Source organism: Myotis nattereri (genome assembly GCF_964212035.1).
Source record: "Myotis nattereri genome assembly, chromosome: X".
NCBI classification, from domain to species: domain Eukaryota; kingdom Metazoa; phylum Chordata; class Mammalia; order Chiroptera; family Vespertilionidae; genus Myotis; species Myotis nattereri.
The window spans coordinates 40,431,581-40,453,674 of NC_138078.1; the positions used below are offsets into that span (position 1 = coordinate 40,431,581).

The following is a 22,094-nucleotide window of genomic DNA, read 5'->3' on the forward strand; positions in this document are numbered from 1 at the left end:
ATACTTTCAATGGTGTTTTTCATTGCAGCTATATCACTCTTCATTTCTTCTTGGGTCTTACTTAAGTTGTTGATTTTTTAATCTGTTTCTTCTAGCTTCTTCCTTATGTTATTGATTTTTTCATCTGTTTCTTCTTGCTTCTTGCAGAGGTTGTCAATTTTTTCCTCCATCCTGTTTATGCACTCTAGGACCCTTATTCTGAATTCTTTTTCTGTTATGTTGCATGCCTCTGTATTCCTTAGCTGCTTTTCTGGAGAGTCCTCCTTCTCTTTCCTTATGGGTTTCTTTGTCTACCCATGTTTGATCTCACTGACATATCTAGACGTTGAGTCTTTCAGTGGTTGCTCCCTTGGTGGCAGTGACTCCTTGGTCTGTGGTTGCTCTTCGGGCGGTTGCGGTAGCAGCTGCTCTTCAGTTTGGCAGATGCTCCTCTGGTGGGTGATGTTCACAGCTGTGGTGGCTCTTCTGGCTGGTGGGGCGAGGTTTCACGTACAGCTGCTGTTCCTCAGCAGAGGGTGTGGTGCTCAGGAGGTTGCTGTTGCTTGGATCTGCTGTGTTGATTTAAAGGCACAAAATACAACACAACAAGGCACCACGTACCAGGCACTATACACAAATATATTCACAATATTAATAACCCCAAATAAAGGTGACCACCTGAATTAAGAGAATTAGGGGATAAGGAAGAAGGAAGAGAAAAAGATAAAAGAGAAAAAAGAAAAAAAAAGTAGGGACCAAAAAAAGGAGTGCAAAAATGAAATTGGGAAAAAGGAGGGGTTGGGGAATAAAAGCGAGAAAAGAAAAGAAAAGAGCGAACAGAGAGAATGAAGTGGAAGAGTGGAAGAGACTTTTTATATGAGGAGAATACTCCTATAGAACCGCCACTAATCCCAACAAATTCCAGCAACAGCTCCCTGGAGATGAATGCAAACTAGAAACAACCAATAATATAACGATGAAAATAGAATGGAGAACACTAATCCCAAAATAAAATAATGAGAAAATAAAATGGCACTTTAAAAAATGGTAAAATGGTAGCAGTAATAATACTGGTTAAAAATAAGAAGGTAGTAATTAAAAGGGTAAAATCAGGTGATGGAAAAAGAAGAAAGAAAAAAAAAGAAAAAACAAAAAAGAAAAAAAAATTGGTTTCTCAGTTAAAAGGTGAAAAAAGAAAAAAAAATTGCAGTAGTGATGGTCCTTCAGTTCTTCTACTCTTCAGTGTGGCTCGCCTTAGACCTGCCAGGTATTCAGGAGAGTGTTGAGTTTCCCTGCGATACACTGTTCCTCTGTGTTGTAAACCACAGTCCTTATTTTAAAGCAGGCCACATTTGTTTCCCAGACTGCCTTATTTTGTGTTTAGCAAAGAGTCAGTTTGTGGGTCAGCCTCTTGGTGGCAGTGTTCTGGGGTTGGCCTCTGAGGCTGTAGGGCCTCTCTGTCCAGTGGAAGTTCACTGCCCAGAGCTGGCTGCATAATAGTTAGTTACTGGCGCTGTGTTGTTGCAGGGATTGAAAATCCCTCTATAGGCCAGACCCTGTTAACTCCCAGGGACTGATCAGGTTATTTTAATCCTTTATCTTGTTCAGGGTGGAATCTGGGTGTGGCTGTGCTCCTTGCCTGGGGGCTGGGGGGAGGAGTCTCAGTCTCTGGAGAGAATGGCTGCCCCAGTCCTGGGCTCAGGGGTGTCTCAGCACTCAATTCTCTGCCACCTCTCCCAGCCCCCCTTCTCTCCTCAGTCTCTCCCCAGATTCCACTCCTCCGCACCCTCTCCCTCTCTTCAGCACAGGTGAGTGTCTGTATCCGAAATGTCCCATGAACAGGATTCAGTGAAAACAAACAAACAAACGCCGGCCGCAGAAACAGGGAAGGCTTGGTTTCTGTAAGCTTCTTCTCTTACTGGGACTGCATGGTCTGGTCAGCTCTTCAGGCTGTCCTCTTTAGGCTCAGTCCTCTGTGATCACAGAACCCAGCTCTCAATTCCCCCAGCGGCGCCAGGAATTCCGCGGTTCTCCTTTCCCCCATCAGGGGCTGTGCCTGTCCCAAGGGACACGGCTGTCTGCCACGCGGTCTCCCTATGACTCTCTGGGCTCAGAAGTCTGACAAACTTTCCTGCCCAAATCCCTGTGTTTTTTTACCTTTCCAGGGGAGTTCTGCTCTTCCCTGCTGCAAACCGTCTCACCAGCTGAGCAATTTCGCCAATTCGGGGTGGGTGTTATTAGTTTCAGCTGCTCACTCCATTTGCTCCGGGACACGACCTCTGAAATGGGATTTTAAAAAAATGTTTATTCCCACAAAATTTGGTACATAAATGTTCTCATCAGCATTATAGTAAAAAAGTAGAAAAAAACCCACACAAATGTACATTAAATGATGAATGGATAAAGTGTGATATAGTAATAAACTTGAATATTATTCAGTATTAAAATAAATGAATTCTGATATTTGGTGTGATACAGATGTGTCTTGAAAGAATGATAAGTGAAAGAATTCTGCAACAAAGGACCATATATTATATGATTGAATTGATAATAAATGTCTAGAATAAGTAAATTTATACAGAAAAAAGTAGATGAATGGCTACATAGGGCTGAAGTGGGGGATGGGGACACTTTGGTGGGCATCAACAGCTAAGGGAAAAATATATTTAGGTGTAATGAAAATGGTCTATATTGGCTGTGGTGATAGATGTACAACTCTTGTCATGTACTAAATATTATTGAACTGCAAAACATTTTATTATTTATTTATTATTATTTTTTTAATCTTTAATTTCTTTATTGGTTAAGGTATTACAAATGTGTCCTCATCCCTCCATTAACCCCCAACACATTTTAAATGGTATATAAATTTATATCTTGAAAAAACTGCTTTAAAAAAAAGAAATATAGGCATGTAAAGAAACCCATGGTCTTAACTTCAATAAAACTTAAAAGTCTAGCAAGGTTCAATTGTGGGAGTCTGGGGATGAAAATGAAAGAACGCATTTGGGCCATCCAGCGTGGCTCAGTGGTTGAACATCAACCTATGAATAAGAGGTCACAGTTTGATTCCTGGGTAGGCCGCATGTCCTGGTTGCAGGCTCCATCCTCAGTGTGGAGCGGGGGTGGGGGGGGAGGGGGAGAGAGAGAGAGTGATAGAGAGAGATCAGTTATTGACTTTGCAGTTTCCAACTGTAAATAGCCTGGTGCCTGGTACATGGCATCATGTATATGGACATTCATGAAGTTTCCCATTGTAGCCTTAAAAGAAATACACCTCTTCCAGAGTTATGATCAGTTTATCTGTTTCTTGCTACCAAAGCTCCTATCTATAACCTTTATTAAAGGACAAGATCCATGTGGCTGTATGATGTATCATATCCTAACATTATATATATATATTGAGTGGCCAGATTATTATGACCACCTGACGTTTGTAGGCAAATTAGCTATAATTTCGCACTGAAGTTGCTAGAGGGCCAGACCATTATAAATAGGGAAGCAAGTTGTTTACTACGACAGTAGAAGTGATTATTTTTTTCTGAAGATATGGGTAAACAACCCGATTTAACAGCCTTTGAATGTGGGATATATTTGAACGAGAGTGGCCAGATTATGATGACCACCTGATGTTTGTAGGCAAATTAGCTGTACACTGCAACGTGTGGGATATAGAAACCGAAGGCCTGTTTGAACACCTTTGCTGTCTGCAGTTACCAAGATAAAATGCCTCCAATTCGCACAGGAACACAAGGATTGGACAGTTGAGCATTGGAAAAAAGTCATGTGGTCCTATAAATCATGTTTTCAGTTGCATCATGCAGATGGCAGAGTGAGAATTTGGCAGAAACAGCATGAAAGCATGCACCCCACATGCATGAGTACAACCCTTCAAGCTGGTGGGGGCAGTGTTATGTCTTAGGGCATGTTTTCCTGGCATGATTTGGGCCCTTTAATTCGTGTGGAACAATGTCTGAATAGCACAACATACCTAAGTATCGCTGCTGATCAAGTTCATCCTATTATGTTGATGGCGTATCCCAATAGAGATGGCTTCTTCCAACAAGACAATGTGCCATGCCAAGGTGCTTGTATTGTGCAGGAGTTGTTTCAAGAACATGAGGGAGACTTTACCTTGCTTAGGTGGCCCCCACAATCACCAGATCTCAATCCAATTGAGCATTTGTGGAACCAAGTTCAAAGAGCCATCAGGCAACTGGTTCCACAACTATCAAATCTCACCGAACTGGACAGTGCTATTCATTAGGCATGGTATCAGATTCCTCGAATCATCTTTCAACATCTGGTGGAGTCAATGCCAAGAAGAATCACCGCAGTATTGAAGGCAAAGGTGGCCCAATGAAGTACTGATGGGGTGGTCATAATAATCTGGCCACTCAGTGTGTATATATATATTAGAGGCCCGGTGCACAAAAATTTGTGCACTGGGGGGAGGGGGTTCTCTCAGCCCAGCCTGTGCCCTCTCACAGTCTGGGACCCCTCGGGAAATGACCACATGCTGGCTTAGGCCCGCTCCCTGGGGGATTGGGCCTAAGCTGGCAGTCACACATCCCTCTGGAAGCCCGGGAGCCCTCAGGGGATGTCCATTTGCCAGTGGGGAGCAGGCCTAAGCTGCAGTTGGACATCCTTAGTGCTGCTGAAGAGTCGGGAGAGGCTCCCACCATCACTGCTGTACTAGCAGCCATCAACCTGGCTTATGGCGAGCAGAGCTCCCCCTGTGGGAATGCACTGACCACCCGGGGGGAAGCTCCTGCACTGAGCATCTGCCCCCTGGTTGTCAGTGTGTGTCATAGTGACCAGTCATTCCCAGTCATTCTGCTGTTAGGGTCAATTTGCATATTACCCTTTTATTATATAGGAGTGCCTGTCCAGCCTGGGTGAGGGGCTGAGGGCCGTTTTCAGGCTGGCCACAGCCCCTTCTGTGTGGGGGTCCCCACTGGGGTGCCTGGCCAGCTTGGGTGAGGGGCTGAGGGCCGTTTTCAGGCTGGCCACAGCCCCTTCAGGATGGTGCTCCCTGCTGGGGTGCCTGGCCAGTCTGGGTGAGAGGCTGAGGGTCGTTTTCAGGCTGGCTAAACCCTCCAGTAGGGACCCTCACCCCATGAGGGTGTGGCCAGCCTGGGCGAGGGGCTGATGGCTGTTTACAGGCTGGCCACAACCCCCAGCCACCCAAGTTCCCAGTGGAGGCTTGCTGGAAGCAGGTATCTGGGATTTATTTGTCTTCTATAATTGAAACTTTGTTGCCATGAGCGGAGGCCACAGCCGGCTCAGGGCAGGCAGGAACCTTGGCTTCCTCCATCATGCAGGCAACCAAGCCTCCTGCTTGCTCCAGCTCTGTGGCTGCCGGCCGCCATCTTGGTTGGGTTAATTTGCATATAGTCACTCTGATTGGCTGGTGGGCATGGCTTAGAGCATAGCAAAGGTATGGTCAATTAGCATCTTTGTCTTTTATTAGTGTAGACACTAGAGGCCCGGTGCATGATATTCATGCATGGAGCGGGGTTTCCTCAGCCCAGCCTGCACCCACTCCAATCAGGGACCCCTCGGGGGATGCCTGACCACCAGTTTAGGCCTGACCCCTAAACCAGCGGTCAGACACACCTCTCACAGTCTGGGACTGTTGGCTCCTATCTACTCACCTGCCTGCCTGCCTGATCACCCCTAACTGCCTCTGCCTGCCTGCCTGATCACCCCTAACTGCCCTCCCCTGCTGGTCTGATAGAGCTCCCAACTGCTCTCCCCTGCCATCCTGATATTGCCCCCAACTGCCCTCACCTGCAAACCTGGTTGCCCCTAACTGCCCTCCCCTGTTAGCCTGATATCTCCCCTAATTGCTCTCACTTGCCTGCCTGATTGCCCCAAACTTCCTTCTCCTACCAGTCTGATCTCGCCCTCAACTGCCCTCCTTTGCCAGCCAATTTGGTTCTGATTAGTCAGTTCCTATGCCAGCTAGTGTCAAAAGCTCTGCCTACTAGGCAGCCATTGGCTCCTTACATTCACCCATATTTGGTTCTGATTGGTCAGTTTCTATGCCAGTCAGCATCTTTGGGCCTATCAGTGGGGCCTGATCAGAAAGGCGGGGCTGATCAGCAGCCCTAGTGGAGGCCTGGAGAGAAATGGAGGTGGGGCTGTTGGCCAGGCCCGAAGAGAAAGAGGCAAGTTCTGATCAACTGCTGCCACAAAGGCTACAGATTAGACACTGTCTTCCTCTCTGCAGGCCTCTCTCCGGGCCTGATCTGCAGCCCCCTAGGCAGTCAGTGCTGAGTCGGCAGCACCCAGTCAGTGCTGGGTTGGCAGCATTGACTTCAGGTATGGTCAAGCTTTCCATCATTACAACCCTGGCTTTTTATTATATACTAGAGGCCTTGTGCATGTATTTGTGCATGGGTGGGGTCCAGCTGGCCCGCCCCAATTGGGGCCGACCTGGCCAGGCTGACTCAGGGGAGCGGCCATGAATGTTTGGCAGTCTGGCCCCACCCCTTGGTTTAACTCCTAGTCAAGGGGATAATTTTCATATTAGCCTTTTATTATATAGGATATTGGATTCAAGGGCAACAAACTCTTTAACTTACTAGAGACCTGAAAAGAAAAGACAAACTAAGTCATGTAGATACTTCCTTGGAAATTGTGGGATGGATGAACAGAAACTATAGCCAATTAGCTGGGTTGCTTTAGTGGATCAGGCTTGATGTGAAGCATCAAGAGCATAGTTAGAGGCCATGATGAGCTACATACACATCACCAATATTTGGAGTGGGAAGAAAAAGCCATATGTCAAAGAAAAGGGATGCTGAGACAGAAATGAAGCAGAGATGACTATGCAGAAGGAGACTGCCATACTCACTGGCAGATTCCTAGTTCCTCCAATGCCAGCTGTAGAGAAGCTTCAATTCTTGAATTCATTAAATACTGCTGTGTCTTTAGTACACAACTATTATTCTTTTAAAACAAGCATAAATAGATATGTCCTTTATAACCAAAAGTGCTGTAACAAAAAGTACTTACAGTAAAAATGTAATTTTAGAATGATAATAGCAAGAATATTCACAGAGCCATAAAAATAGTGAAAGTTTTGAACAACACCAAAGACAAAAGACTAAATAGGGCTTATTTTACTTGGAAAATAATATGAAGAGCACTAGGAAGAACTTTTATGACATTTATAGCCATACAAAACTTAATCCTTGAATCTTAATGAACATCATATATCAACCGCTTAATCAACATTTCTACTTGGAGATCTAACAGGCATTTCAGTACAAGCATGTCTTAAATGCTCCTGACCTTCCCATCAAAATCTGCTTCTTTCAGTCTTCCATCTTTGTAAATGGTAGCTCTATTTTGCTCAGAACAAAATGTGGGAGGCATTCTTGATTTTTTTTCTTTTTCTCACTCTCAGCATTCAATCTGTCAGTAAATGTTTTCTCTATGGTCAAAACATATCCTGCATCAGACTACTTATCTTCTTCCCTTATTTAAACCACCATCATCTTTATGAGAATCACTGCAATTAAACTCCTATTTCTCTTGCTTTCTTCCTTGCTCTCCTATAATCTATTATCAATCCAGCATGGAGAGTGACTGTTAAAATAAAATAAAAAATATGTTCACTTCTACTCAAAACCGTCTAATAAGTCCCCATTTTACTCAGAGTAAATGGCAAAATCTTAACTATGGTCTACAAGCCTCTATGATCTAGACACATATGTCACCTTTCTAACCTCATCTGTTATTGTGTCCCCCTCATTCACTGGGTCCTAGCCTCAGTGGTTCTATATTTCTTGAATATTGCAGGCATATAACTATCTCAGTACTATACACTTACTTACCTTCCCTCTGGCTGAAACAATCTTCCCCAGATAACTGGATTCCTTGCATTCTAGTCTCTGTCAGACCATTGCCAATATTTACTCAAAGGAGTTTACCTTGATGATATTATTTAAAACTAAAACTTCCTCCTCCTGTGGCCAAGAGCACTGCCTTTCCCTGCTTTATTTATCACCTTAGCACTTATAGTCATTTAACAGACTATACATTTTATCAATTTATTGAATATTTCCCCTTACTAAAATGTAAGTTCCATGAGAGCAGAAATTTTGTCTGTTTTATTCTCTACATCTGTTGTATGTAGAGAAGTGTGTCTGGTACACAGTAGTCATTTGATAAGTATCTGTTAAATAAATGAATTAATTCATTAATTAATTCTAACAGCTACTTCCCAGCCTTGTGATCATAAGCAAGTTATTTAATCTTTCTGTACCAGTTTCCTCATTTGTAAAATGTGATGATCATAGAACCAAGAAGAGATGAAGAATGACATAGCTGCAATAAATAACACAATAGAAAATATCAACAGTAGACTAGAAGAAGCTGAGGATAACATCAGAGAGCTAGAAGACAAGGCAGAAAAAACACCCAAGCAGAGCAGCAACTGGAAATAGGAGGAGAGCCTAAGGGAGCTTTGGGATGACACAAAACAAAACAAAATAACACCCACATAATAGGGGTGCTAGAAGGAGAGGAGGCTGAGCAAGGAATAGAAAACCTGTTTGAAGAAATAATGACAGAGAAACTTCCATGATGTTGGGAAGAAAACACTCACACCTGTCCAAGAAGCACACAGCGTCCCAAACAAGATGAACCCCAAAAGAACGATGACTAGGAATGTTTCTCAGTGACAAAGTAAAAATCTTAAAGGCTTCCAGAGAGAGATAGAAAGTTACATATAAGGGATCTCCCATTAGACTATCTACTAATTTCTCAACAGAAACACATCAAGCCAGACAGGAATGGAATGAAATATACAAAGCAATGCAAAGCAAGGGAATAAATCCAAAAATACTATATCCATCAAGGCTATCATTCAAAATTGAAGATAAAATCAGGAACTTCACAGACAAGAAAGGGCTAAGTGAGTTTATTACCACCAAGCCAGCAATGCAAGAAATGCTAAAGGGACTAATGTAAAAAGAAGAAATAAGAAGGGAAGAAAGAACACAGGCATAAAGAATAAAAATGGCATGTAATACTTTAAACAAAAACAAAAATTGGCAAAAAAGAATAAAAATGGTGACAAACAAGTGCCTATCCTATATAATAAAAACCCAATATGCAAATCGATCAAATGGCAGAACAAGTGGCCATTATGATGATCACTGACCACCAGGAGGCAGATGTTCCAAGCAGGATCTGTCTCTTGGTGGTCAGTGTGCTCCCTCAGGGGGAGTGCTGCTCAGCCAGAAGCTGGGCTTATGGCTGGCAAGTGCAGTGGCAGTGGTGGGAGCCTGTCCCACCTCCACTGCAGGCAGGCGGTAGGGAGCAAGGGGTCCTGGACTGTGAGAGCCCCAGGCTGAGAGAGGGATGTCTGACTGCCAGCTTAGGCCTGATCCCCGTAAGCTGGTAGGTGGACATCCCTCAAAGCACCCTGGACTGCGAGGAGGCGCAGGCTGGACTGAGGGACCCCCTGCCCCCAGGGCACGAATCTTGTACACTGGACCTTTTTTCAATAACTTTAAATGTAAATAGATTAAACGCTCCAATCAAAAGACATAGGGTAGCTGAATGGATAAGAAAACATGACCCAAATATATGCTGTCTATAAGAGATCCACCTCAGAACAAAGGACTCACATAGACTGATAATGAAGGGATGGAAAAAAATTTTTCGGGCAACTGGAAATGAAAACAAAACTAGGGTAGCAATACTTATATCTGACAAAATAGACCTCAAAGTGAAGGCCATAACAAGAGATAAGGAGGGCCACTTCATAATACTAAATGAATCAATACAACAAGAGCATATAACTCTGGTAAACATATATGCACCCAATGCAGGAGCACCCAAATACAAGAAAAAAACTTTGGCAAGATATCAAGGATGAGATCAACAGCAATACAATCATAGTAGGGGACTTTAATATCCCATTGACACCACTCTATAAATCCTCTAAACAAAAAAATCAGAAAAGAAATATCAATCCTAAATGACTCAGTAAATCAGATGGAATTAATTGACATCTTCAGAACATTTCACCCCAAAGTTACCGAATATATATTCTTCTCAAGTGCACATGGGACATTTTAAAAGATATTGGGACACAGGCAAAGCATCTTCAAATTCAAGATAGAAATCATATCAAGCATCTTCTCAGATCACAATGGCATAAAATTAGAAATCAACAGCAATAAAAACAATGAAAAAAATCAAACACTTGGAGGTTAAATAGCATGCTATTAAACAATGATTGGTTTGCCAAAGAGATCAAAGAAGAAATAAAAAGCATCCTGGTAACAAATGACAATAAAAACACAACAATACAAAATCTATGGGACACAGTGAAAGCAGAATGGTTTACAGTCCTACACCTTAAGGAGACCTTCTTTTATATACCTTTTCATCCTATTCAGTTTCTTTTTTGCATTTGAAGATCCCTCAGAGCAGTCTACCCAGAGGTTTGTCCCCACTTGTTTGGTCAGGCCTTAGCTCAAGATTTATGCCATTTTGAACATCCACAAACTAAGGTCATACAGTATGCTGATTACATTTTACTATGTGTCCCCTCTGACAAGGTCTCCCAAGAAGGTACAAGAGCCTTACTCAACTTCCTGGCAGAAAGAGGTCTAAGGCTCAGCTCTGCCATACATCTATAACATATTTGGGCTTAGTCCTGATAGAAGAACTAGGGTGTTGGGAGAGGATAGGGTCAAGCCTATTTCTTCCTTCTGCCCCATACCTTAAAACAACTGAGATGTATTTGGGGCATTACTGGATTTCATAGATTATTGATGCCAGGGAATGGGGAGATAGCTCAACCTCTATATCAAATGATTAAGTAAGCTCAGAAAGAAAATCTATCCTTACTTGAATGGGAGCCAGCATCAGAATTGGCCTTCAAACAACTTAAACAGGCTCTTCTCTATGTGATGGGGGTTTCTCTCTTCCTGAGACCAACACAGAGAGAGAGAACATGGGGGTTGATGAAATCTTGAATAGAACTCTATGAGGTTTAAGAAAAATGAATAAAACACAAGACTGAGACAGAAATAGAGAAAGCTGGGCCTGAGTGTGGCATCTGCCCCCTCATGGAGGGACAGAAAGAGCCAGTACAGGAAGCAGATTTATTTATACTTGAATTACAGGAAGTTACATCACATCTGGGTGGGCCTTGAGTTCCTGACGACATCATGAGATCCATCCCCTTAACACTGGGAGGGAAAGTCAGACTGAGTGGTGTCCAATCTCTTGACTGGTTCCTCCCTCAGGGCGAGGCTTTGCCTTTCTCTCTGAGTTTCAGTTGACATATTTAAAGAAGCCCCAGTGTTTTGCCAGTGGCCCTCAACACCTCCCCCTTTATTTACATTTAAGCAACTAAAATTAAAACTAAAACTTAATATCAAGAACAAGGCTTTGACTAAATAAAACTAATAACAAATCAATATCAATGCAAACACAACAATAGTAGAGAAATCAAACTACAGCTATGTTAACATTTTAGCTACTGAGTGAAAAGTCTCTTTTGCTTCTGGGCATTAAAGGAATCAGTTTGCAATAAGTTTCTTTTTGGGCCAACAGTTCTTAAAGTCCCAATTTCAATGTCCAACAGTTCCTTATGTGTACATGTTAACAATGATATTTCAGTTTTGGATGGTGGACAAACGTTGGCAATGCAGGTCCGACCCTCTCTGGTTTGGGCCTGGGCAACCTGCAGCAACGCACAGCTGCTGACTGCTAGCATGGCAAGGCTTCTTCACTATATTCATTCTGGACTGTTTCTCTTTTGTTGTTCTGGGGCTACTGCTATTCTGTGGCTGGAGCAGTCCGGTCACTTCCTCTCTGGAATTCGTTGTTGAAGGAATCCACATGGGCTTGGAAAAATACAAATTCTCGACCAAAGGTTAAAGGAATAATATTTGTAAATTAGACTTGGGATCCTTTTCAATTTTTGCCCAAATGATTTTCCTTTGGCTTATTTTGACACCATACGTGTTTTCATGGGTGTCTTGTTATTAGCATTACAAATTAAAAATAATTTTCAAGTAAAAAAATTAAAGCAATTAAGGCTTTTACTTACAGGACATTATTCCACTATCCCAGTGGTCGGCAAACTCATTAGTCAACAGAGACAAATATCAACAGTACAACAATTGAAATTTCTTTTGAGAGCCAAATTTTTTAAACTTAAACTATATAGGTAGGTACATTGTTATTAACTTAATTAGGGTATTCCTAAACTGGCCTTTGCTAAAAACGTCCTCAATCTGATTGAGGTACGTTCATTGAGGTCGACCCCTTCCAACTCTCCCATCCACACTTGTCTTGTATACTTGTTTCATCTATCTTTTGTCACCTGCACACGATTTGTGGATGTTACTAGCACTAACCACTGCACAATGAGACTGCTGACTGACTGGCTCACTCAACTCGTGCATGAATCACGTGCGCCTCCCCAGCACTACCTGTCCCACAGCCCGCCTGCTCCACGTCTCCCATCGTCCGACCGACCGACCGACCGACAAACCCCACTTCTTCTAATGCCACTTCTTCAAAATAGACTTGCCCAGGCCAAAAACTGACTTCTGCGCATGGGCCACAAAGTTTCAATCACACTGTACGTGCACTCCCGCATGTGGTATTTTGTGGAAGAGCCACACTCAAGGGGCCAAAGAGCTGCATGTGGCTCGCAAGCTGCGGTTTGCTAACCACTGTACTATCCCACCATTTTTGATTTTTTAAATTTTAGAAGGCTTTTGGGAAATTTTACAATGCAGTCTTGATAACTTTTAATTTTTTGTTTAGAAATATGACTGCTCTGGATTCATTGCATGTTAAGCAATTTTTGAACCATCAATAACAATTTTAGTTAATACTTCAGGAACAGTTTCCTGTACAGTATCATTAAATTTTCTTGAACATTCATTTTAATTCGCCAATTTTAAATTAATTTGAAATAAAGTTTATTATTTTAATTTTATTTGTCCTAAGTTATGCACAGTAAATAGCATTAATTGGATTACTGCTAATCCGTCCCTTTAAATACTTTGACATAAGCTATTTAACCTTTGTTTAGGGAGGGAAATGCAAATCATTTACTCCCAAGTGTCCTTGGTTTAGGGAAGACAGGATTTAAGGATTTAGAGAAGACAGGGTTTAAGGATTTAGGGAAGACAGGATTTTCTAGATGACTTTAAACCTTTTGGCATTTATATTTTTTAGATAGTTGTAAACTGCTGTTACATGGGCGTCAACAAATTAGAAAAATGACTTTGTTGGTCTGTGCATATACTTAATAATAACTTTGCATGACATTCAAGGCATATATATTTAAATAAAACATTGCTATTAATTAATTAATTAATAATTTCTCTTTTTATTTATTTGGCAGAATTTCCTCATGCAATCTCAAGTATCTTGTATTGCTCTAATTTAGTTATTTCTTTTTTGGGAGAAGGAATAAATCTTTTTGCAGTACCCCAGGGCCTTTTGGGGTCCACAAAATCTGTCCTTCAGTTATATTCTTAAAGTATTACATTCGGAAAAACAATCAAATATATCCAATTTAAAAATTATTAAAAACTCAAACCAGTTCTTAACATTAAAGGATTTGGTCTTGACCATATAATTAAGTACTTTTAATCTGGTCATTAAATTTTCATATGATATATCTTGAATGTTAGCAAAACTGCTGGGAGAAACATGCTTACTGCTCGCCCATTTTCTCACTGCACAGCTGTGGTCACCTTCAGAGGATTTAAGACATATGATACCATTAATTTATGTAAATCACATAAAATAACTTTTCTTTAATATTCATGGTGACTGCTATTAATAATTAGATTTAATGCCTAAATGACATTGTTCAGTTTACCTTTTACCTTTAGAGAATGTTCTTATCTACAAGCCTTTAAGAATTTGAACTTCTATTGTCAGCCTTTATAAAGCCGGTTGATTAAAACATTGGTCTGTCATCCTATCTAATAATAGAGAAACATGGTAATTAACCATAACTTCACTACCCTTCCCATTGGCTAATAAGCAAGGTATGCAAATTAACTGCCAACCAAAATGGCGGCTGGCAGCCAGGCAGCTGAAGCCATCAGGAGGCTTGGTTGCCCTGGCAATGGAGGAAGCCAAGGTTCCACGCCTGCCGCAGCCTGCCGCTGGGCTCTGAGCTTCTGAAGCAACAGCTCCAAAAGATAGAATGTTTCAATTATAGAAGCTAAAAGATGGCGGTTAATTTGCATACGCAGGCTCCAAGCGGTGGAGAGAAGCCAAACAGCCCCAAAGCCACAGAACAGCGAGGCCTCCAGGCCCCAGGATCAGCTGAGCGGAGAGGCCTCCCGGGCCGGAATCAGTGGAGCCTGATGGAAGCCCTGTGTGTTTATGCACCCTGGAGGTGCAGAGGTCCCGTCCTAGTCAGAGGCCAATGGCACAACTTCTGACTCCGAGAAGCAGCCTGGGGGCTGGAAGGCGGCTCCTCTGACCTCAGTGCTGGAGTCCCACCGCTCCACCAGGAGAGGAGCAGAGAAAGGCCGGAGCCTCCCTCAAGGTGACCTGAAATCCCCACCCACACCAGACAGGCTGCTGGGACTGTGCGTGGAGGACTCACCTCCAAGCCCAGCCAGTGGCCCTGCCACAGCCATGGCACTCCTGGGTGCAGGCCCCAGTGGGACGTAGGATGGTGGCGGGGGCGCCTTGAGTCCTGGGCTCCTCTCCTGCCTTCCGCGTCCTCCTCCTGCTTCAGGGCCTCACCCTCCGTGGCCTCCTCCTCCCCAGCGGCCAGAGCAGTGGACCCACTGAGGGCGCTCCCCACTGGCTGAGGGGGTGAATGGCGCTGCGGGGACTCCCGGGTGAAGGGTCACCCTGGGGAGGAGTCCGGACACCTGCACACCCCACTCCTGTTCAGCAACATCCCCGAGATCACATGTCTGCACCGCGGGCTGTGGGGCAGCGTGATGGCGCTGATGGTGGAGAAGGTGCTGCGCATGCGGGCACTGCTGCAGTCCGGGACCTCCTCAAAGGCTTTGAGATGTTCGGCTCCCTCTTCAATCCCTACATCCGATACTGCATGGAGGAGGAGGGCTGCATGGAGTACATGTGCAGCCTGCTGCCCGACAACAACCTCTTCCCGGCCTACGTGACGTGGGCGGCGGGGAAGCACCAGCAGTGCCAGCGGCTGAAGCTGAGCGACATGCTCGCCAAGCCCCACCAGCGGCTCACCAAGTACCACTGCTGCTCAAGTCGATGCTGAGGAAGAGGGACGAGCCACGTGCCAAGGAGGCCGTCATCACCATGGTCAGCTCCGTGGAGCGTTTCATCCACCACGTGAACACGTCCATGCGGCAGCAGCTGGCGGCCGTGGTGAGCCGCATGGACGCCTATGAGGTGGTGGAGGGTAGCAATGACGAGGTGGACAAGCTCCTGAAGGAATTTCTGCACCTGGACCTGACCGTGCCCATCCCTAGTGCCTCCCCGGAGGAGACGCACCAGCTGCTGTTGGAGGGGCAGCCTGAGGATGAAGGAGGGAAAGCACAGCAAGATGGATGTGTACTGCTTCCTCTTCACGGACCTACTCTTAGTGACCAAGGCAGTGAAGAAGGCTGAGAGGACCAAGGTCATCAGGCCACCACTGCTGGTGGACAAGATCGTGTGCCAGGAGCTGCTGGACTCTGGCTCCTTCCCCCTCATCTACCTGAACGAATTCCACAGCGCCGTGGGGGCCTACACGTTCCAAGTCAGTGGGAAGGCTCTGTGCTGGGACTGGGTGGACTCCATTTACAATGCCCAGAACCAGTTGCAGCAGCTGCATGCACAGGAGCACGTGGGCAGCCAGCAGCACCTGCAGAGCCTGGAGGAGGAAGAGGAAGAGGAGGGTGGGTAGAGTAGCACTTCCGCCGTCAGCTTCCCCACCATCCTGCGCAAAAGCAGCAACAGCCTGGACTCCCAGCACTGCGCCTCGGACAGCTCCACGGAGACCCTGGCCATGGTGGTGCTGGAGTCCAGGAGACGCTCTCCTCTCCCGAGTTCGAGGGCGGCCCCTTCAGCTCCCAGTCGGACGAGAGATGTCCCTCAGTACCACCGCCTCATCCGTCACACCTACCAGCAAACTGCTGGCTCTGGGCCCCGGGGAGGGCAGCTCCTGCTCCATGGACTCCGCCTATGGCACCCTCTCCGCCACCTCCTTGCAAGACTTTGCGACCCCAGCCCCTGTGGTGGAGCCAGTGCCCCGGCCCCTAGATTTACCACAGGCCCCTTCACCCCAGCCCTCGCCCCGCCTCCGCTGCCGCCCCCCTGTCCAGCTGCTGCCCTGCCTGCCCCACCTGCTCAAGTCCAAATCTGAGGCCAGCCTCCTGCAGCTGCTGGCAGGGGCCACCACCCAGAGGGCGCCCCCAGCCCCCAGACGCAGCCTGTCGGAACTCTGCTTGGCTGCCACAGCCAAGGTGCTAGGACTCAGGGCTCCCCTCAGGAAGCTGGGCCCCGCTGGTATTGCGGGGGCTCACAAAGCTCTGGCAGTGGCTCCCAGCTATCAGAGATGGAGGGCAGGACCACCTGGCTGATGGAGGGGCCCAAAGGGCCCTCCAGGAGGAGCAGAGAGCTGCCCTCAGGGACCTCCCCCAGGGTCCAGCCTGAGCCTCCACCCCCCCATCTCTGCCCAGCACAGGAAGCTGACCCAGCTGGCCCAGCTCTACCACATCAGGACCACCCTGCTGCTTAACTCCCAGGCCCTGAGCACAGGGTGGAGCTGCCATGCCTGGAGGGCACCACGCGGGGGGGGGGGGGGCGCATGTGCGCCTGGTGCAGCAGGACTTGCTGGGGAGCCGCCCACCTTTCTGGGTGGGCCTCAGGCCTGGCGCCCAACCTGGAAGGGCCACAGTGCGGCCACCAGGCCCTGAAGGCTGCCTGAAAGCCATACAAAGACAACCTGCTGCTGGAGGGCAGGCATGCGGTGCTCTGTGATGACACCGCAGGTAGGGAAGGAAGGTCATGGAAGGGAACAATTGCAAGGGGAGATCCTGAAGGTTCTGAAAGCAGAGGACCAGCTCCTTGCAGACCTGAACTCCGTGTGGGCCTCTTTCTCGGCCTGTGGAAGCGGTGCAGACACAGGAGGAGGTGATGGACCGGGGCTGCGCCCAAGGAAGACTCGGAGGAAGCAACGTGTGGACAGGGCCAGGCGGAGCAGGCAGGCCTGTGCGGAGCCTGCTGGAGCGCAGCCAGACCCCAAGGCGACCACCAAGCCAGGCCCTAGGGAGAAGCGAGCAGATGCCACTCCACTCGCTGGAGAAGACCATTGAGCAGAAAACTAAAGAAACCGATTTTACATCATTTTCCAGGAGGAGAACAGTTGGCATGTAAGCCCCTGACCAGTGCCCAGCCTCTCCTCTGTCTGTCTATCTCACTCTTAGGTACCATGTTCTTTGTTCTCTCTTAACTGCAACTCATTTTTAAACTAGATTGCTTTTAAAAGAAGGCTAAATAAAGTTTCCCTTAAGTTATTTAGGTGGTGCTGGGGCTGCTGGGGCTGCTGGGGGCCGGATTACAGACACAAACACGCAGGGGAGCCCGGCACCCAGCAGCCCCAAGCCCCACTGAGGCAGTGTTGGGGTTACTGGGGGCTTGATCAGAGACATAAACCAGTAGGTCCGGCACCCAGCAGCCCAGCACAGCAGACCCAAACCCCACCATCACGGAGCTGGGGTGCTGGGGGCAGAATCAGAAACACAAACCTGCAGGCTCGGCACCCAGCAGACCCAAGGCCCACCACCTCGGCATTGGGACTTCTGAGGGCCTGATCGAAGACACAGATCCGCAGCCCCTGCACCCAGCAGCCCCAAGCCCCGCCATCAAGGTGCTGGGGCTGCTGGGGGTAACAGAGACACAAACCTGCAGGACCAGCACCCAGCAGACCCAAGGCCTTCATGGCAGCACTAAGGAGCAGCAAGCCGAGCGGTAGGAAGCAGCAAGCAGGTGGGTGGTAAGGAGGGAGGGGTCCCGGACTGTGAGAGGGCACAGGCTGGGCTAAGGGACCCCCTACCCATCCCCAGTGCATGAATTTCGTGCACTGGGCCTCTAGTATAACTAAAATTATATAAGACCTAGATTATATTTTAAAAGCTAATTTATTAAGCAATAAGAATAAGCATCTTCATAGAAAAAATATAGTAAATAAATCCGCGAAGCATACATGCGGCTCCATCGCCTGGGCTTTCCTCATAAACTCCGCCTTAAAACTCTGCCTCTGTGAGAAACCAAGATGGCGGCATAGGTAAACACCGGAAATTGCTGCCTCTCACAACCACTTCAAAAATACGACTAAAAGACAAAATGGACATCTTCCAGAACCACAGGAAGGCTGGCTGAGTGGAAATTCTACAACTAGAAAGAAAGAGAAAAGCACACTGAGACTCAGAGGAGGTACAGAAGTAAAGTGCAGAGGTACTGAGGCGCACATGGAAAGGGCTAGCAAGTGAGGACGCAGTTGTCTTTTTTCAATCGAGAGGGAGTCTCAAGCTCCCAACTGCTCTGAATTCCAGTTCTGGGCTAGTCTCTGGGGACCCAGATCATACAGGGAGAAACTGGACTGTCTGGCATCGGTCGGAACTCACGGGCCGCTTTCTCTCAGAGGTGCTTGCAGCGATTACATCGGGACACTGAGACCTGGGGCCTCTTAGCGTAGGGCTGAGGATCCATAGCTGTTTGCTCCAACCTGTTGATTCCCAAGACGCTGCCTCACCCAAGCTGTGTGCAGAGGCTTTTGCATATGAAAGGCAAGGCCCTTTGCAATCTGAAAATTACCTAACAAACTGTAGCTGGGTCACAGAGACCCAGAACTTCCAAAAGAAGGCCCAAGGCCCTAGAGCAGCTTGCATTGCTACACAGCTGGGCCTCATATAGGCAACTCCAAACCCCAAACAAAGAAGAGGAATCTGCAGATCTCTCCATAGCTCCTGCTGGGTAGCCTCAGGCAGAGGCTAAATTGGCACCTCCTTAGAGATCCAAGAGCCAGTGTACCAAGTGGTCAGAGTGGGATCATCCAATTACAACTCCTCAGATCCATAAGGGACACACTCAGGGGGCAGACTCAGTGAGCACCAAAGCCCCACTGAAGCAAGTCTTGCCCCAGAAGGGTGTCTCCAGCACAGAAGTTCTCCCACTGTAGACACAGCTGATTCTCACAGCAAATTGCCCTGGAGGTTAATTCCTCCCAGTGATACCTACAACAATCAAGGCTTAACTACAACAAGACTGTGCACAAAGCTCACAAAAAGGTGCACCAAGAGTGTCCACCTCAGGTAACTGGGGAGGCTGAGCCACTGGGCCCCATAGGACACCTAGCACAGAAAGTCACTCTATCAACACAGGGAAGCATAAAAAATGTTGAGACAAAGAAACAGGTCAGAAATGACAGAAATGGAGGAAAGCAAACTACAGGATATAGAGTTCAAAACTACACTTCTAAGGTTTTTCAAGAATTTTCTAGAAACTGCTGATAAATTTAGTGAGACCCACAAGAAATCTAGTGAGACCCTCGAGGTTATGAAAAAGGACCAACTAGAAATTAAGCATACATGGACTGAAATAAAGAATATTATACAGAGTTCCAACAGCAGACTAGAGGATCGCAAGAATCAAGTCAAAGATTTGAAATATGAAGAAGCAAAAAACACCCAACCGGAAAAACAAAAAGAAAAAAGAATATAAAAATGGTATAAGGAGCCTCTGGGACAACTTCAAGCATACCAACATCCAAATTATGGGGGTTCCAGAAGAAGAGAGAGAGCAAAATATTGAAAACCTATTTGAAGAAATAATGACAGAAAACTTCCCCTACCTGGTGAAAGAAATAGACTTACAAGTCCAGGAAGCACAGAGAACCCCAAACCAAAGGAATCCAAAGAGGACCACACCAAGACACATCATAATTAAAATGCCAAGAGCAAAAGACAAAGAGAGAATCTTAAAAGCAGCAAGAGAAAAACAGTCAGTTACCTACAAGGGAGTACCCATACGACTGTCAGCTGATTTCTCAACAGAAACTATGCAGGCCAGAAGGAAGTGGCAAAAAATATTCAAAGTGATGAATGCCAAGAACCTACAACCAAGATTACTTTACCCAGAAAAGCTATCATTCAGAATTGAAGGTCAGATAAAGAGCTTCACGGATAAGAAAAAGCTAAAGGAGTTCATCACCACCAAACCAGGATTATATGAAATGCTGAAAGGTATCCTTTAAGAAGAGGAAGAAGAAGAAAAAGGTAAAGATATAAATTATGAACAACAAATACACATCTATCAACAACTGAATCTAAAAATCAAGTGAATAAATAATCTGATGAACAGAGTAAACGGGTGAATATAATAGAATCAGGGACATAAAAAGGGAGTGGACTGACTATTCTTGAGGGGGAAAGGGGTGTGGGGGGTGCTGGAAGAGATTGGACAAAAATCGTACACCTATGGATGAGGACAGTGGAGGGGGGGTAAGGGCAGAGCGTTGGGTGGGAACCGGGTGAAGGGGAGCTATGGGGAGAAAAAAGAGGAACAACTGTAATAATCTGAACAATAAAGATTTAATTTTAAAAAGTTTATATTTAAAAATCTCTTAATTAATAAATAATTTTGATATAAAAAAAACTCTGTCCCTGAAATTCCATTCTGCCTCAGTAAGCCGACATTCCTTTTGTGATTGGCTAATTCAAAGGGAGGGGCAGGCCGTTGTTGTTTTAACATGGCGGCCATGTGCCATGTGGCCCAAGATGGCAGCTGCCACGTGTTGAGGCCACATGGTGGTTGCTCAAGCCCCCTTTTTTCAGATAGAAAATATAACTTGCTTATCACTACACTTGGTTAAAAATGCAGAATTAATCCTCCTTTCTAACTAGATTTAGATGGAAAATTCACTAGAATTATATAACTTCTTAAACCTTAACTTTAATTCTAAACTCTTAAAATTTTCAGTCCTCTTTGATAGCGAGACAGAAATTCGGACATATAATGACAGTACATTTAAAATACGCAAGGCACATTTAACGAACAAATTCAATTTTATATTGTAGATATTTTATAAACCAAATTTAAACCCAATTATCCAATTCCATTCTTTGAAAAACAGCCTTAATCGCATGGCCACAAGCCAGTGAGACTGCTGGAAGCGGGAGGATTTAAAATGCAAGTTCTCCTTGTTCGGGCAGGATTTCAAAAGGCATCTTTCTCCATCTGGGAAACATAGAAAAAGCAGAAAATGGCATGCCACTCTCCCAGAGAAAAATCTTTGTAATTTAGCCGAATTCCTGTTTTCATTTTAATCAATGGTATACTTTTAAAAACCAGCTTAAGCTAAAATAACAAATAAATAATGTGATAATACACAGACAGCACACACAGAACTTGAGAGGACATGCTATAGCTTTTTTAAAGCTCAAATAGAGTGGGGACTCCTTCTGAGTCCCTAAATTTTCCCAGAATTTTACAGCCAGTTGAAAATTTTACTACTACACTCCCCACTTACCTTAAATATGCACTCGCGTGCCTTCCAGAGTGTGCCCTTGTGGTCCTTAATTATTAATTACTAGAGGCCTGGTGCACAAAAATTTGTGCACTTGGGAAGCATCCCTCAGCCCAGCCTGCCCCCTCTAACAGTCTGGGAGCCCTCACAGGATGTCCTACTGATTACCTGTGGGGAGTGGGCCTAAGCCTCAGTCTGGCCACCCTCTATGGAAGGCAACTGGCCGATCAGGTATATAGATACTTTCTGAAGGCAGCACAGACTCCTTCCTTATTTCTTTCCTCTGTGGTTGGAGAATAAGGGACTAAAAGGTGGACACAGAACTGTGGCCAGGCCTGGGGCTCTTGTAGGCAGCAGAAAGAAGGAGAGGGCTGGGAAAAGTATAGACACGGTTTTCTTCAATTGTCCTCCCTTCCTCCGGGCCCCTCACTCTGTTCTTTCCTTGTCATGGTGGACGCTTGGGCCTCAGACTGACAGGAGCCCAGCGACGGTGGAATTCAGCCCCCTCACTTCTCAGCTGAACATACAACCGCCTCACATTCCTAATGGAGCTGTTTTCAAGTGGCTAAAGTGCTGGCAATTCATGCCTCCTGGCCTT

At 45.7% G+C, this 22,094-nt stretch overlaps 1 pseudogene across 1 annotated transcript; it reads left to right on the forward strand.

Annotated features, from left to right (window-relative positions):
• Positions 1 to 14,897: 14,897 nt before the first annotated feature.
• On the forward strand, positions 14,898 to 17,285 carry LOC308511668 (pleckstrin homology domain-containing family G member 5-like; annotated as a pseudogene). The gene is made up of 2 exons: positions 14,898 to 16,715; positions 16,962 to 17,285. The product of its transcript is annotated as a pleckstrin homology domain-containing family G member 5-like (transcript).
• The last annotated feature ends 4,809 nt before the right edge of the window (positions 17,286 to 22,094 follow it).